General features: G+C 42.0%; 1 long non-coding RNA gene across 1 annotated transcript in view; it reads left to right on the forward strand.

Moving 5' to 3' along the window:
• The first annotated feature begins 3,351 nt into the window (after positions 1–3,351).
• LOC142150173 (uncharacterized) overlaps positions 3,352–17,326 on the forward strand; it is a 433,251-nt gene continuing 419,276 nt past the window's right edge. The window contains exon 1 of the long non-coding RNA XR_012691058.1: positions 3,352–3,429. This is a non-coding gene — a long non-coding RNA (uncharacterized LOC142150173). The remainder of the gene's footprint in view (positions 3,430–17,326) is intronic.

Genomic DNA, 17,326 nt, shown 5'->3' on the forward strand with positions numbered 1-17,326 from the left:
ACTTAATGCAGCGATAAAAAACTTGTTATCACGGCGGTCTATCATAAAAATACTGCAGCTGAGCGATACTTGGCGATACTGGCCCAGAGTGGTAGGGGTTAACTTGACGCTTTGACCAGTCGGAAGGGAATGCACACGTTTAACCCGGCTAGAAGGTTTATAAGTGCACAGTGGAACTGAAAACCAGACTTGGACTTTCACTTTATTAAAAAAAAACATTGTTAATAAATAGAATAAAATATGTATAAAACACAAAATAATTATGTAAAAAAAAATTGAAAAATCATTCTCAATTGAGTTTTTTCTGTTACTGTCATCTTGAGAAGGCGATAACAGAACAAGTACTGCGGCAGTATATGCACCGCCACAATGCCTATTAAATAAGAATATCTCCTGCAAAACCCAGAGAATCATCCTATGATAAATATGCCACTTAGCACCGTACTTTGATAAGGCATCAGCTGTCCAATCAGTGTTGGCAAAAAAAAGAGCACTGGTACGCAGAACAGGATTAAGACCCTCAGTAGAAAAATAATTAACAAAAACCGGCTAGGATAATCAAGGCCCCTCAGGGGCCAATGGACCACGGGCAGAGGCCTAGGCTGCTTAGTGGATGATCCGGCTCTGCTAGCAGGATAACTCCAAGGTGTTGCATCCTGGAGATAAGTCTATTACTGGCACCAGCGTTGCAGTACTCAGGTACTGTGTTACTTGCAGACATGGCATCCTCATGGATCCGCCACTTGAAAGGAAAAGTGAGTTTATCCCTTGTAAAGAAAATGGAGTTTTCCTATAAATAATCTTTTAGCCTTTTACTTTCCCATTGATTCTGAGGTTCTTGCAATTCAAGGTGGCATTAATCTTAACATTTCAATTCCTTTCAGGTTTCTTGCTTTCTGCAGCAAAACGGTGGCTCCTTTAGAACTCCGTGCCGACCTCTTGCAAATTGTCATCTGCTTGCGCCCCCGGCCCATCTGTTCCACTCCGGTGACGCAAATGTAACTAGAATCTAAAAGCCCTCTTTTTTTTTCCCCTACTTTGTTCCCAAGCTCCTCTGATACAGCACATTTCGCAGACAACAAAAAATAATTGCTGATTGTTTCATATGCTGCTCCTTTGCAGTTTTTTTCCTTTATTCCTTGTTAATTGTATGAGGGGGGGGGAAAGAGAGAAGTCGCAACATCTGCTTCATTTGCATTTCCTGCGCAAGGCAGAGTTAGCTCTGACTCCTATAGAGTGTAGCTGGGATGATGTGAGGGAGACAGAACAGAGGAGTCTTTGAACTGCTGACTTCAGAGAGAAGGCAGGTTTGTCTTACGTGAAAAGGAGGGAGGCCGGGGGGGGGGGGGCAGAGTGGGCTCCGAGGTGTTTATTGTATTCTTGTAAGGTTCATTTGCTTCTCACATTTCCTCTTCTTCTTAGTTTAGCTGCACACCATCCTTTATTCTTCTAAGGAAGCTTTGCTAGTGAGAAACAGCTGCCTATGATAGAAAAAAAATGCCAGCACAAAGCTCTGTCTAATCTCCGCTGCCACACCCTGCCTTCTGGCGTTCTGCTAAACATGGCTGTCTGTATGAGTTACACTGGTACCATTCACACTACAGAGATGTACATATTTCATCGTCACAAACTTATCAGTCCTTTCTCTCATCAAAAAGCAAAAGTTGAAAAGTCAAATTGTGCTGAATATAGATGAACTCCATTCTTAATATTGTTCTGTGAAATAATCGCCTCATTCTGCATTTGGACATGAAATTTTGACTGGAATTTGGACTTAAGTGTTCACAATCCTACCCTAAACAGACCACACAGAATGAATTGACTGTTGTCCTAGCTTTATTCTTAGGAGTATATTTACTAAATTGCAGGTTTTGGAAAAGTGGAGATGTTGCCTATAGCAACCAATCAGATTCTAGCTGTCATTTGTTTAGTGCATTCTACAAAATGACAGCTAGAATCTGATTGGTTGTTATAGGCAACATCTCCACTTTTTCAAACCCGCAGTTTAGTAAATCTAGCCCTTAGACTATAAATTCCTTTAAATGCACATTTACAAATACAGTGATTAATTTAATGGTAACCCCTCAGAAAAGGGAGTCTCTAAAACGATTGATGCCTAGCTGTACCTGTGATCAGGTCCTTCAATATGATCAATGCCCAATACAGTCAAATGCAGTGTGGAATGGCATTCCGTGGAATTATGAAGTAAAAGCAGTACTCAAAGATTGTATTCGCAATTCTTAAGATTAAATAGACTTTGTCATGGGGAAGTTCTCGCCGACGAGACGCGTTGAGTCTTAACACTGGCGGAGGTTACCTCCAGGGCCGCCGAGAGGGGGGGGGGGGGGGCGGGTACATTTTACCCGGGCCCTCGCTTTTAATTTTTACATTATTTTTTTTATTATTTTTTTTATTATTTTTTTTCATCTTGCATTTTTTTAAAAATTTGTTTGTTTATTTTTTCCGCGGGGTGGTGGGAGGGGGGTCGGTCCATCAAAGATCGTTGGTGGGGGGAGCTGGCACAAAAAAAAAAAGAAACAATACTCACGTGATCGGCGCCGCGGTCCTCCTTCCTCTCTCCTCCATTCACACTGACTGCCGGGCGTGATGTCATCAAGTCACGCCCGTCAGTCAGTGAGGAGCGCCGCAGCCAGGACACAGCATGAAGAAAGCAGCATGAAGAAAGAAGAGAAGACAGAAGAGAAGAGAAGATAAGAAAGAAGCTGACAAAAGGTAAGGAAAGAAACAGAGAGGCAAGGGGAGGAAAACAGAAGGGGACAGTACTATAAAGAAGAGGGAGAAAAAAATTGGGGGAGAGAGGCTGACAGTAAAAGAAAAAAGGGGACAGAGGCACAAAGTAAAAAAGAAGGGGGGAAAGCAGCATGGAGGGCGCTGTGTGAGCATAAGGGGGCACAGTGTAGTTGTGATGAAGGGGCACAGTAATGTGTGAGTAATGGCACAGGGGGCTTGTTGAAATGTAGTGTGTGTGAGGTAGGCGGTGGCTAATTAATGGCGCTATTTTGTTTGTAGGGTGATGGTGGGGCAATTTAATAGTGGGGACTATTAATTTAAGATGGGGTGGTTTGGGGGCTATTGAATATGGGGATGAGTTTGGGAAGAATGAGGTCTATTTATTAAATGTGACTAAGAGTTATTTAATGGCAGTGATGGTTGCGGGAAATAGGTATTGCTGTTTGCAGGAAGGAAATAGGTTTATTTATTAAATGTGAATAGTATTATTTTAATGTTGGGGCTGGAGGAAGGCCTAATTATTAATCGTAGGATCTATTGATTTAACGCCGGGGCTGGCTGTAATTTTCTAAATGTAGCCATTTTTTTTTTCCAAATAGATCCTTCAACATTCCTGGATCCGGACAAGCCGCAACCAAAGAAAGCAGCAGCCACAGGTGGAGAAAGTGAGAAGAACAGGTAGGAGAGAGCAGCAGAGTGTGTGAAATGTTGTGATTCTAGTAGGGACAATGGCAATTTTTGGTGAGTGTCGTGCCCAATGTAAGGTGTGGGCAAAGACTGAACTCTTTGTTTACACACTGCATTCTTTGTGTACTACACTGTGGTGCTAGATGTCTTAAAAGTCAGGAGTGCTGGGACATATGTGAAGCTCGTGAATTCAGGACCTTGTGATTATGATGTGCTAGCCACACCCCAACGGTGCATTGCCATGCCCCCAAATGTATGACCACACCCCCGTAATTTTTTGCGCCGCTGTTAGGCTAGCCACGCCCCAATGGCGCATTGTCATGCCCCTGAATGTTTAACCACACCCCTGAAATTTTTTGCGCCTCCGTTAGGGGCTTACTCGACTATGAGGGAGGGCCCCATGAATTTGTTGTACCCGGGCCCTGAATTCCTCTTGGCAGCCCTGGTTACCTCCTATCGTTGGTGGTGACCCCTTGATAGACAGGGGTCTATGTCTGATGAAACACCCATTTTTATTGGAGATAGGGCTCTCTAATACATAGAGACCTCTGTCTTTACAGGCACAATTTACCAAAAATATGCAAGGTATGGAGAAGGGTGCACAGTGCCTGCAGTCACAAGGAAGCTGTATTTTGTCAGCTGTGTTTTTTTTTTACTCTAAGACAATATATTTTTGGATAACAGTGTAAAATACCTCAACTTGTCAAAACAAAAATCATGGAGCAACATTTTGCAAAACGGGGTTTAGTTCACATAATGATTTAGTTTCCTCTATATATATCCTGTGATATAATTATAGCCAAATGTGGTGAAATTAGCCCATTCTACAGCCAATTTTACTCTGCAGTTCATAAAAAAAACAAAGTCCGAAAATACATCAGATTTGTTATACCTCAATCCCCAAATTCTCAACATTGACAAAATGTTTTTCGTGAGCGACAATGCTTCCCCATGCTCTTCGTAAGGGCCCCACTCTGCTCTCCTGAGCATGCACTAGGGCTTCACTGTACATGTCCCGGTTCCCAAATAGGGGCCAATGTAGTGAATGAGATGCATCGCTGGGCCCCCACCCACCACTGGGGCCCAATAGTCATCGGACGCCCTGTTATAATTCTGCCCCTGCCTCAATCATTTCTTCACTTGTGTATTTATGGGTAGTACTTGTGGCTGGAATCCCCTCAAGCCAATAAATATTGTATAGTTTGCAGATTACATTAGGGCACAATTCAGATGCACCATGCTTGGTCAGGTGTTGTATTTCGGAAGAAAAGGTGGAATGGCGCCCCTGAAAATCCTGTCATTGACCTCTTATAGTCCCCACTCTGATAAGAGTTTGCAGCAGGAAAATCTTCTGGTGAATCCCCAATTGCGGGCATCAGTAGCCACAGCAGCCAATCAGATTATAGCTATCATTTTTGTAGCACAAAGCTAATATCTGATTGGTTGCTATGGGTTACAGCACAGCTCTGTACATCTCCCAATGCCTTGATATCTGAATCTCCACTACCATTAAGAGAAAGCAGCAGAAATTTTTATAGTCCCTGCTGTTCCAGGAGACCCTGCAAAAAGAAGCAAGGACAAATAAAATGACACCTGTCCTTCCAAAGCATATCCGAAAATGCATAACTATGTCATTAAATAGTGATGACATAAGCAGTTCCCGCAGCCGCACAGGTTTCAGCTTTCTCTAATCTTTACTATTTTCCAGAAATTAGCTGCAAAGCTTCCTCGGGTTGCTAGTTTAATCAGTTTAAGCAGAGTACGTTGATTATAGGAAAAGACGCTCATGTCTTGGTGTGAATTGACCTTGGTTATTATTATGCATGTCATTATGAAACACAGTTACAGAGTGATGGTGTAATTGTGATTGGAGCCTTTTTCCGGAGTATGTCAGACAGGCGAATCAGGCGAGTATAATAATTATTATAAAATAATTGACACATAATACACAAAAGTTATTTTTAACACACCAATGACATCAGGATCATTGGCACTACTCACCTTGGCACGCACAAAAAATAAACTCTTATTTCTCCTAATGCCCTACAATGGGTAACAATATCACAAGCCATATCATACAGCCCTGTGTGATGGGTGCTCAGTAAGCAGTATTCCTCTAGCTAATACAGGGGTCAGGGAACTTTTTAACCTTTTACCTCCAAGTATATTTAGATACGCCGACGTTAGCCCCCTTGATTTGAAAGGAAGGAAATCATATATTATTAATTATTGGAATTCAAAATTTTATTGAATCTATTCAAAATTTCTTTGAAAGCTTCACCTTCAAAACTTCAGGTTTTGGAGGAATGATGTTGCTTCATTGTTGATACGAGAGCATCAATATTGGGGCATTTTGATGTCAGAGCAATTTGGATACAGTCTTCAGCGTCCAGTCGATTTCTCTGCTTTGTTTTTATGTTCGTTAGAGTGGAAAATCCTTGTACGCAAAGGTAGGTTGTTGCAAAAGGCAGCAACTCTTTGACTGCCTCCTCATGTGCAATTTTGAATGTCTTTGCAGCTGTTGACATCCAAAAATATGACAGATCTGCTTTGTTTTCAAATAAAATACGTGCTTCATTATTGCATCGAAGCTCAAGAAGTGCCTCTGCCAACCCTTGAGGCTCTTCTGGTGCAACAGCAGTTTCACATTTAAAGGGGTCTACTATCCAACTGACAGCAAGTGAATCGGCAGCATTACCCCCAGGAATTTCATTTTTATCCCATTTGGGGTAATTTACTCCTGTTCCCTGACCACTGAGCTAATAAGAACACATTTGGCGGTTTACGCTTATAGGCAACTAGCAGTGGCGGGCTGGCCCGGGGGGCAGGGGGGCATGGGCCCCCCGGGCCGCTCGGTCAGGCCGCTATTAGGGCCGGGGGGTAGGCCGACCGGCCCCCCCCCCCCCGGCTGCAAAATACAATTGTTCCCCCCCGCGGCCGCATCTGATGATATCAGATGCGGCCGCGTCAGCGCACAGGCGGCCGCATCACATGACAGGGGATGCGGCCGCGTCATCAATGACGCGGCCGCATCCCTTTTCATGAGATGCGGCCGTCTGTGTGCCCCCCGGCCACGCCTCTCCCAGCCCGTGTCTGGCCACTACCCCCCTTCTCTGGCAGGTAAGCTATTGGGGGGCCTGGATCTCACAGAACCCTCTTTAATACCAGGTCCTATAGTGGCTGCATGGGTTATTCATGCACTGTGCAATCAATACAATAAAAATGGTACAGTAGGAACTGCGCTGCTCCTTCACATCACAACCAGTTACATGTGACTTTATATAAGTTGTGCATTTAAACATCTAGGAACACACAGCGACCAATTTATTCTTAATAACCCGATTGTGGCGATAAGCATGAATTTTTTATCACTGCTAAAGAATCGAATATCACCTGCATACATAAAAAAGATAAAGACTGAAGTAGCGGGGCATTACTCCGCGTCTCCGTAGTTGAGCACATGCCGGAGACCAGGGCCGGATTTACCACTAGGCAACCTAGGCAATTGCCTAGGGCCCAGCAGTCCCCAGAGGGCCCTCATATGTTATGCTGAAAAACTATAGTGCTATGGATTTTTTCAGGGAGGGGGCCCCAAACCAGTATCTTGCCTAGGGCCCCATGAGGTCTAAATCCGGCTCTGCCGGAGACGTCTGGCCCCCTGATGTATACGTTTTGGAACTGAGAGCCCTGATTTGGTCTTACAGCTCCACAAACGTTTTTAAAAAAAATGTAAAAAAAAAGTATAACAACATCATTTTATTTATTTGAAAAAATAAATATTTTCAAACATTAATGCACTGAAAAAATGCTTTATTCTAAAAAAAGAAGAAGCATTTATTCAATTATTTTTGCTGTCATCATGCTGACATAGAGGAGCCTTCTCCAGCAAAACTTGTCACCAGTGACCATTTCAATGTATAGAGCGATAACTATTCTTAGAAACTCCAATTTTCACTGATAATAGTGCCCTTCGCCCTTTTATAAATAGACCCCTTAGAGGGGTTTTACACTTTAGAACATCCCTTACTCTTTAGTGGTGCACCAATCATCAACAATTCATTGCAGGCCCCTCTTTTTGTATCCACAAATGTACCTTGATTTCTAATTGCATTGGCTGTGGTACCTTTTAATTAGGAGCTACATGCCCTGCTCTGCCAGCATAGCTGGTATAAATTACCCACCTACATCTAAACTTCATGCTGGAAGCTGCTCTACAGCTGACAAGTTTAATGGGATCTGTAGCTCGTCAATAACTTGAGAGGTATGGGCCCCCTCTATTGTCCTGATTTTCCTGTTTTACAGCTTTTCCCACTCACTTACGGTATATGGCAAAGTGTTAACATATAGCTCATAGGAATCACATTTTCAGCTTTGTTTGACTGGATCATGGACATATATCTTTGTTCTGTGCATAGGTGTTTGGGAAACACAGATGCAAACTGTCATTACATAGTCATTAAGGCTCATTGCTTTTCAACTTGTGCTTTTCCAAGACACATATTCACTCTCCCACTCAAACACTCATTACGTGCAAGATAATCAGTTGCAGAGCTTCTCGCATCCAGCCAAAAATAAGAGAAGCAAGCTGATGAATAATATTGGTAACAATGACATTCCACCCATCACCGGCCATGTAAATTAGACTGTAAGGGGGGAATTCAATTGGCTGTTACTCTCGAAAGTAACGCAGTCTGCGCACTATTACCGTTACTACGGTTTTTTTTAACACTGATTTTTACTTGAGGAGCAGCGAGCATAAATCCGGGTAGAAACTAATGTAGGAACAGTATTAGTTTGCAGGCCGTCTTACTTTTGAGAGTAATTCGGCCAATTGAACTCTCCCCTTAGTGTCCATTCTCCTCGTTTGTTTTTATCCTTTGTAATTCCACAATTCTATCCATGTATATTGTATATATTACACAGACATGGAGTTGTGGAAAGACAACAGTGCTGCAAATCTAGGGCATCAGAATTGCAGGGACAGAATGCTGACACTTTTATCAACATCCTACATTTATTTCTTACTGTGTGTTTGTGTGTGTACGTCTTCTGTGTTGAATGAGAAAACGTGTGGAGGTTCACCATATCAAAAGAAAAATCAGGAGATAAAAACCCTCTTCATGATGTGTTAAAGCCATTCCCCAAGTACGCTCAACCCAGCTCAAATCTGCCTGACCCCACCCACATCCTCAATAGTCACACTTTTGTAACGCCTGCGGGGGAACATGACAGATGCACACAGATACCTTACCTTCCGAACGATGACCACCTTCCGCTTTGGATTCACCACAGCCACTCTCCTATCCCAGCAGACCAGAAACTGAACTTCTGTGAGATCACTCCACTTCCCTCTAAGGAAGAAGCAGAAATTAAGGTTGTGCCTACCAGAAAAGGACTGTCCAAGTCTATGGCAAGGAGTAGAGACACTCCATCAACCCCCTTGCCGTCACCACGATTTGTTCTTCCCAAGGGCGCAGGACTATGAGTATTTGGGACCAGGAACAGTCCCGCCCCAAATACTCCACTCACCTCTCGGTGAGGGCCTAACCGGAAGAAAGAATCAAGAGCAATACTCACCCGGGGCACTCCAACATCCGGTCCCTGCTCTCCTGCTACTCTCCGCCATCTGTGAAAGAAAGAACACAACACGTCCTCCCTCTACTCTACAGGTGAGGCTAAATGTATTACCCACACAACTGGTACTAGCTAACAACAGGCGCACTGACCCTAAAACTAACAACTAATGGTCGGGTACGCAACTTTGCTAGGTACTGGGTGCAGTGCACTCCCTAGATCTCCTCCCTCTACTTGCGGGGAACACCGGTAGAACACCGGTGTTCACCTTCTACTCCGGGGAGGTCCCACGACGTCCTCTCATCTTGGCTCCGCCGATGAACTACCCTAAAGATGGCGGCGTCCGGTGGCTTAAATAACCCACGACGCGCCATCATCAGTCGGCGCCGGAACCTGAGGGAAGGAAGCATACTGGAACGCAGGGATGGTAAGTAATTGTCCTTCTCTTCAGTCTTCGCCCTCTTCCTGGGCGCTGTGGCGGGGCACTCCTCCACATTTTCTTTCTGATAGACCCCACCCAAATCCTCAATAGTCACACTTTCTTTCTGATAGACCCCACCCACATCCTCAATAGTCGCACTCTCTTTCTGATAGACCCCACTCACATCCTCAATAGTCGCACTCTCTTTCTGATAGGATGTGCACAATTTGTGCAGCTAAATGACTAAAATTTAATTGCACACGCTATTACAGCGTTTTAAATAATACAAGATGAATTAAATCATTTTGTTGCTGCCAGATCATGGTACGCTGTGCACAAGTGCCTTGGGATACCACTTTCCCGCCCCGTTGTGTCCCCCATATTCTTAGCTGCCAAATGAAAATAGGCCCATAGGGATATTTACCACCAGCAAAAAGTTAGCATGGGTGGTCTTTTAAGTAAGAAAATGAAATGTAATCTGTAGTCTGGCTGGACCAATGCCAAATTTGTGGCATTTAACCTCATGTATTAAATTACTGTTTTCCTATAGATTGCAAGTAGAGATACTCAAACTGACCTCGTCTCAGTTCTCGATCTGGTTCAACGGATCAGTTAAAAAATAATAATTTGCTATAATTTTTTTCATTTTTGGCCAATAAAAAAAATCAAGCTAAATTTTGAGAAAGTCAAACAGTTCCAACCATGTTCAAATCGGTTCAACCATGATTAGAGCTTAAATTTATACATTTAGGGCCTGGGTCATCTTAGAACGTAAGGTGAACGCATCTTGCGTTTAAAAAAATGCAGGTAACTTGCACACATGTACACCCCTATTCAAATACTAGCAGACCTCAAGATACATTTACATGTCAATCTGGGTATAAATATGCTCTGGCTACTCGTTACCTGCTATATGACGACAGACAGAACGCAATGCAGGATTGGCACATGCATATGTGCAAAATAAAGACCCATTAGAACTCATGCAAAAAAATATAGCTAAAATTAAATTATAACTCTTTATACGACAACTATTAATAAAAAAAAATTTTTTTGCATGAAATACAATAATCAGGCTGTTCTTAATGTGTACTGTACAAAATATATTGAAAAAAATATATTGAAACCGCCCATTGAAGGGGCGGAGAAATGCGTCAGGAAGACGTCTGCGAGCACAGATGTACCTTGTTTTCTTTTTCGTGTATTTTGTGTTTTTTTATTGAGGCATTATAATGATTTGGAGTATTATACAGTATCTCCTTTGCACAATACGCTTACAGCTACCTTTAACCGTAAAGATTCCATTACTGACTCCAAGGAGGATACCAGGGATATTCACCAGTCCCTGTAAGGTACAGCAGATGTTTGTTTGTTGAAGAGGAGACGTTTTGACATACACAGTGTGCTCAGGCTCCATATATACAGCTCACTATCGCTGGACTCAATCCTTACTAAGGTCGCAATTGTGTGGGTGCACTCATAATATTTTTCTGGACATTCTCCTGTATTATATGTCATCATTGGACATTGGGGGTGTAAATGTATTATGCTCCGATTTTTTCAAGTCGCCGGAAAGCTAAAATTTAAAGCGGCGATGGCTTGTAAAGGCAAGTTTGTCTTTACAAGCCATCGCCGCTTTAAATTTTAGCTGCAAAGTCGCCGTTTTCCGGCGACTTGAAAAAATCGGAAGCATAATATATTTACCCCTGGGTCTTTATAGTTGTCAATATTAGTGTTTTTTTTTCTACTTTTATAATTTTATTGTTTATAGGTGCTGCTTTATTGGCCCGCTGTGCGTTCATGAATATTTTATATGTAATAAATATGTTGTTTTAAAGATTTACCAGCGCTGCCACTTGTCTTTTTCCTATTTTTATAGTTTCTCCTATTTGCAAACTCATGTTCTGGCATGAATACGTGTAGTCATCAATATCGGTTAGCACTTGTCCTGTAGCTGTTGCAAGTGGTACAGCTGAAAAACACGTATCTAAGAGGTGCCCCGAACTTGAATCACACATGTGTACGCTCCACCTCGGCACACACTTACTGTACTTTGCCTACGGTAGTCTGCCCGTTCCCACCCCCGTTCTGCCCTTCAAGTTATAGGCAGTCAGAAGAGTCAGTTGCATGCAGACATGAACTGCATGTCATTGCGTTCACTGGCGGAAGTCCCGCTCTGGCGCACAGTGGTGCACGCAGGGGGGGTTTCTGGTTCTCCAGAAACCCCTCCCCTCCGCGAACCAACGGTACTGTACAGCAGCCGCGGCGCTGTCAAATAAGCGTCCGCGGCAGTGCTGTACTGTAGTATAATACAGTACTGCTGTAGAATTCAGACTCACCGAAATGGAGCTGCTGCGCATGCGCAGCAGCTCCCTCTCGCAATATTTTTTTTTTTTTTTCGGGGGGGGCGGAAACCCCCCCTTCTAAATCCTGCGTTCGCCCCTGGCGCAGGAGCAGACCTTTTTGATGCAAGATACGACACGTAAATGGACTTGCGATCGAAGATGAATCATCATCATCTATTCATTTCTATAGCGCCACCAATTCTGCAGTGCTGTACAGAGAACTCACTCACATCAGTCCGTGCCCCATTGGAGCTTACAATCTAAATCCCCTAACACACACACACACACACACACACACAGACCGAGAGAGACTAAGGGCAATTTGTTAGCAGCCAATTAACCTACCAGTATGTTCTTGGAGTGTGGGATTAAACCGGAGGACCAGGAGGAAACCCACACAAACACGGGGAGAACATACAAACTCCACACCGATAAGGCCATGGTCGGGAATTGAACTCGTGACCCCAGTGCTGTACTAACCACTGAGCCACCGTGCTGCCCCTTAATGACAACCGGCGAAACTTGAATGCAAACAGCAAACTTCAAACACAGTAGTGTCCACAGTTCGCATTTAATTATTTAAGAATCTTATTTAAGTAGTGTTTAAAAATAAAAATATTTGAAAATACTCAATTAATGCTGGTCTGTTTGTTAATACCCAGACTTGTTTTCTTACTGTATTTGTTCCCAATTGTAAAGCAACGGTCCTATAAAAATCAGTGTAGCAAATAGTAATAATAATGTTACAGTGGTGTCCAGGTTTTCAGTTTCCAAAAACTGTGAGCACCTCAGATACATCAGAACACAGTTTAGCTTAGAACAGCCTACCTAATCTTCCACTTTCATTCTGCGGGACTTAATATGCCAGAAACACACACAACTTCACTTTTCTCTTGATATAATTTCCCAGTCAGTGTTCACTGATAATGTGTCTACATCGCTGATAACCTTATTGATTTTCTTATCTTCTATCTGTGTTTATAGCTGTAGAAGTTCTAGTGTGATTTTTTTTCACTCCTACCAGTCAAGTGAATATGTTACCTTACAAATAAATCATGCTAACAGGGAAATTAAAGTTTATCTGTCACAATACTCACTGTGGAGGCAGCCATTTTGAGGGTTGAATCATTATCCATAAGAGCAGCCTATACAATTCACTAGGAACTGACTGATGGATGTCAAAATGGCTGTCATTGCGTACAGGCATTGGACACACTAGAAAGTAGAAATATTGCAGATAGACTGAGAAGTCTATTTATCAAGACCTTGTTGTTTTAAAGATTTTCTATCGCTGTCAAATGCAGAAAAACTTCAGTCAGACAATTTATCAATGACAGGCTAGGGTAAGTCTGTGCGCACTGTAACTGGAAGACTCGACTTGGACTCACAATTCCAGATTCAATAAAAAATAAAATAAATAGTTGATTCAAAAAAACATTAAATGCCCCCCCCACAAAACTTTATATAACTAAAAATAGAAGAAAAAAATGTTTTATTTTAATAATAAAACCTATTTTCCATTGTTGGCCCCTGGTTCTCACCATCCTGATATCCTATCGATAGTGATAGGAGGACAGAAGCCTCTCTGGGGGCACCCAGGGAAGAGAACCGCCAGTGATAGACGGCGAGAGTTCTTACGGGGCTTTGAAAAATAGGTAGAAACCCTAAATCTGTGAGTGTTTGCCGCATTTAGGGCTTATCTCCCTTTGATAAATCATCATCACCACCATTAATTTATATAGCGCCACAAATCCCGCAGCGCACAGAGAACTCACATCAGTCCCTGCCCCATTGGAGCTCACAGTTTAAATTCCCTAACATACAGACAGACAGACAGAATAGGGTCAATTTGTTAGCAGCCAATTAACTTACCAGTATGTTTTTGGAGTGTGGGGGGAAACCGAAGCACCCAGAGGAAACCCACGCTAACACGGGGAGAACATACAAATTCACACAGATAAGGCCATGGTCGGGAATTGAACTCAAGACGCCACTACGCCACCGTGCTGCCCTAGAAGATCCCTAGAAGAAATAGTGAGAGAAAACCAATATGATTGAGAGATGTGTATTGCAAAAATGTATTTTAATTATGAAAAACAAGTTGTTATTGCTATAATCCCCTGTATGCTAAGTGTTTGTGCCCACAGGACAATTTGTTCTGCCGTTTTCCGCTCCACTTTCTAAAGTGTAGTCACAGAAGAGACATAGGACAATAAGAAACTCACAAGGATTATTGATCACATTTTCTTGCACACAATATTTTTCATAGAATGATTAATGATTAAGGACTATTATAGCTTTTATTTGTTTTTTTTTACTTAAAAGGGTTTGTCCACTTTGGACTTCTTCATCAATCCTGCCCTATAAATATAGTAAATATCGCTTTTTTCTATTTATTTATTTTTTCGATGGAGGGGAACCCCCCCCCTTAAAAATGCTCTGTGCGCCCCTGATTGGGATTGTTCCTTTTAATGTTGAGTACTTTTTTAAAGGACCACACAGCATAGTTACTATATAACACATCATTAATGCTCTTCTTGTTGCAAAGCACAGGATTAGCCCCTGACAAGAAATATTTGATAGTTGTCTACCTCCTCTTGGCTGTATCAAGCTGCTGCACATGTTTAAATTCAGATCCATTACATGTTCTTCTCAGGAGGTGTGAGGAGAAATTTGCAAGATGACACATTGCTGACTGTAGAAGACTAGTTATAGTTGGGAAAGGAAGCGTTTACTTCTAAGGGGACCTAAGGAACATTTTAGGAGAAGTGGGAAGTGTGTCAGGACTGAGAGATCCCAGCCAACGTATACACGTATATACTGAACACCTTGGAAATATGAGGCATATCAGGGGTTAGTTATAAAGCTCCCAGTTATATCTCTATAGCTGTGAAACAAAAAACTGTCTCTGGGATTTGTAAAAGGAAAACTGTGGAAATATTTAAAATATAATTTGTTTAAAGAGTCCCTTATACACTTTTAAATATATCGGGGGTACATAACGTATTATCCAGGGGAGCACATCTGCATATCTCAATTTGGAGATGTAAGAACATTATTTTAGTGGTTTTTTTTTTTACCATAACTGGAAGACCTCTGGCCCCTGTTACTTGAAGTTTCCTTAGAGTTTTACTTCCCCACTGCACTTAATGCCATAACATACCTCAGAATATTCTTAATTTAAAAATGGGGACAAAATAGGCCTCACTGCTGATTCACTGAGTTCCCACCAGATAGCCACTCTATGAATGCTTCTTAAATGGGGCTCCTCTTGTTCTTTACAGGGACCCAGATAAAAACCATGGGGTGGGGTGAGAATGTGGCTTGTGATAGACCCTATTGTTCACACACCCCATCGACTGCCAACTTAAAGCATGCTTTCCTACTCTCCCGGGAATGTCTGGGAGGCTCCAGAATTTTGGGGAGCCCTTATGAACTTCCAGAAGAGCATCATCATCATCATCATCATCATCATTTATTTATATAGCGCCAACATATTCCGTAGCGCTTTACAAATGGGGACAAACATGGTAAACTAATGAACAAACTGGGTAAAACAGACAAATAGGTGAGAAGGCCCTGCTCGCAAGCTTACAATCTATGGGACAATGGGAGTTTGACACATGAGGCTAAGGACGCTTGAAAGTTTGTAGACCAGAGGAGAGTCTTATTGTGCGAGGGAGAGAGTATGTGCAGCCCGAAAAAAGTCCTGTAACCGGGAATGGGAGGAGGGTGGATGAGAGATGCAGATCTTGTGCAGAACAGAGTTGCTGAGTTGGGAGATATTTTGAGACAAGAGAGGAGATGTATGTTGGTGCAGCTTTGTTGATGGCCTTGTAGGTTAGTAAGAGTATTTTATATTGGATTTGGTAGAAAATAGGCAGCCAGTGTAGAGACATACAGAGTGATTCTACAGAGGAATAACGATTTGCAAGGAAAATCAATCTTGCAGCTGCGTGCAAAATAGAGTGTAGTGGTTTGAGTCTGTTTTTGGGAAAACCAGTAAGGAGGGAATTGCAATAGTCAATGCGGGAGATGATAAGTGCATGAATTAAGGTTTTTGCAGTGTCTTGTGTGAGATATGTGCGAATTCTGGAAATGTTCATTAGATGTATGTAACATGATTTAGATATAGAGCCAATGTGGGGAACAAAGGATAGGTGTGAGTCAAGGATTACACCTAGGCAGCGAGCTTGTGGGGTGGGATTTATGGTCATGTTATCAACAGAGATAGAAATGTCAGATATGCTCTTGTTGGTGGGTGGGAATATTATTAACTCTGTTTTAGAAAGATTAAGTTTGGTACTTTCCTGGAATCCTAAGCAGAGGCAGGGCTTAATGACGCTAATTGCATTGTTAAGTCCCACCCCCGCCACACAAAGCAGCTCACTGTGGGTGGGGCTACACTGATGCACTTGTGTCATCTTGCCTCCTTCCTGCACTTGACACCTCACCTCCTCTCCCCAAACTGTTGGCAGGTATGTTTAAAGGTGGATGGTGGAATTAATTCGCTGGTACTGTAATACAGAACCAGGGTCAGGAGGAGACAATGTATCATGGAAGTGATGATACATCTTTAATTGTGACCATGTACACAACATATTAGGCCATATACCCTTTGCCAACAGGAAACCATTACTGCCCTGTAAAAAAAAGGCATTAGAATAATAGGAAGTTACTGTTATAGATTCTAACTTTTAACCTACATGAATCCAGAATCTGGTGAAATAGGCATTAAACGTTACAGATTTTCAGTGCCAGAAACGGCACTATCCTGGAAAACCAAGAGCCATGGTCTCCTTTGCATAGATCAAAGCTTTGTAACCTTCGATGGCCCAGATCCAAATTATGTTGGTGAATGCTCATTGCAAACGAAAGTTCATTTTTAGATTCATAATGTACAACTTTTTATTATTTTATTGTTACGGTATGCATTTTATTGTTAATACATAGAATGAAAAGGGACTGATTAATAATTAGTTTCTTTGTTGGCAGTACATAGTAGATTGGTAAAAAACCATCATGTAATGTAACTAGCCCGTGTTTTGGATCTCGACCCACAGGTGAAGAATCTCTGTTATAACTACTGTGTTCCTGGGGGCATCATTGAGTAATGAAGAAAAGTGACACAACCATTCTTATATCCATTAGTCTATTGTTCCCCTTCCGAGTATCCTGCCTGTTAAGTGCTGAAATTAGAGATAAAGCAAACAATTCAGCACATTCCAGTGATTCAAACTGACTTTATGAATGTCACACTGAAAAATAGAATTTGTAAAAAAAAAAAAGGGTTGTTTTGAATAACAAATTATGTAGAAAAACATTGAAAAAGATCAAATTTATATTATAAAAAACGGTATAATGAACATTTTAGATTTTTTTTTACATTTGGTCCACTATGTAGTCAAGCTATTTGTATGGCTGCTCTCTCTGGGCCATTAAGGAGAGCAAAGCATAAAAAATTAGTAACTTTGCACCTTGGCAAAACCATTTTGTATTGGAGGGGGAGGTAAATTTAAAATGTGGGGACTGATTTATAGTTGGGATA

The sequence above is a fragment of the Mixophyes fleayi genome, chromosome 4 (genome assembly GCF_038048845.1).
Source record: "Mixophyes fleayi isolate aMixFle1 chromosome 4, aMixFle1.hap1, whole genome shotgun sequence".
Lineage (NCBI taxonomy): Eukaryota > Metazoa > Chordata > Amphibia > Anura > Limnodynastidae > Mixophyes > Mixophyes fleayi.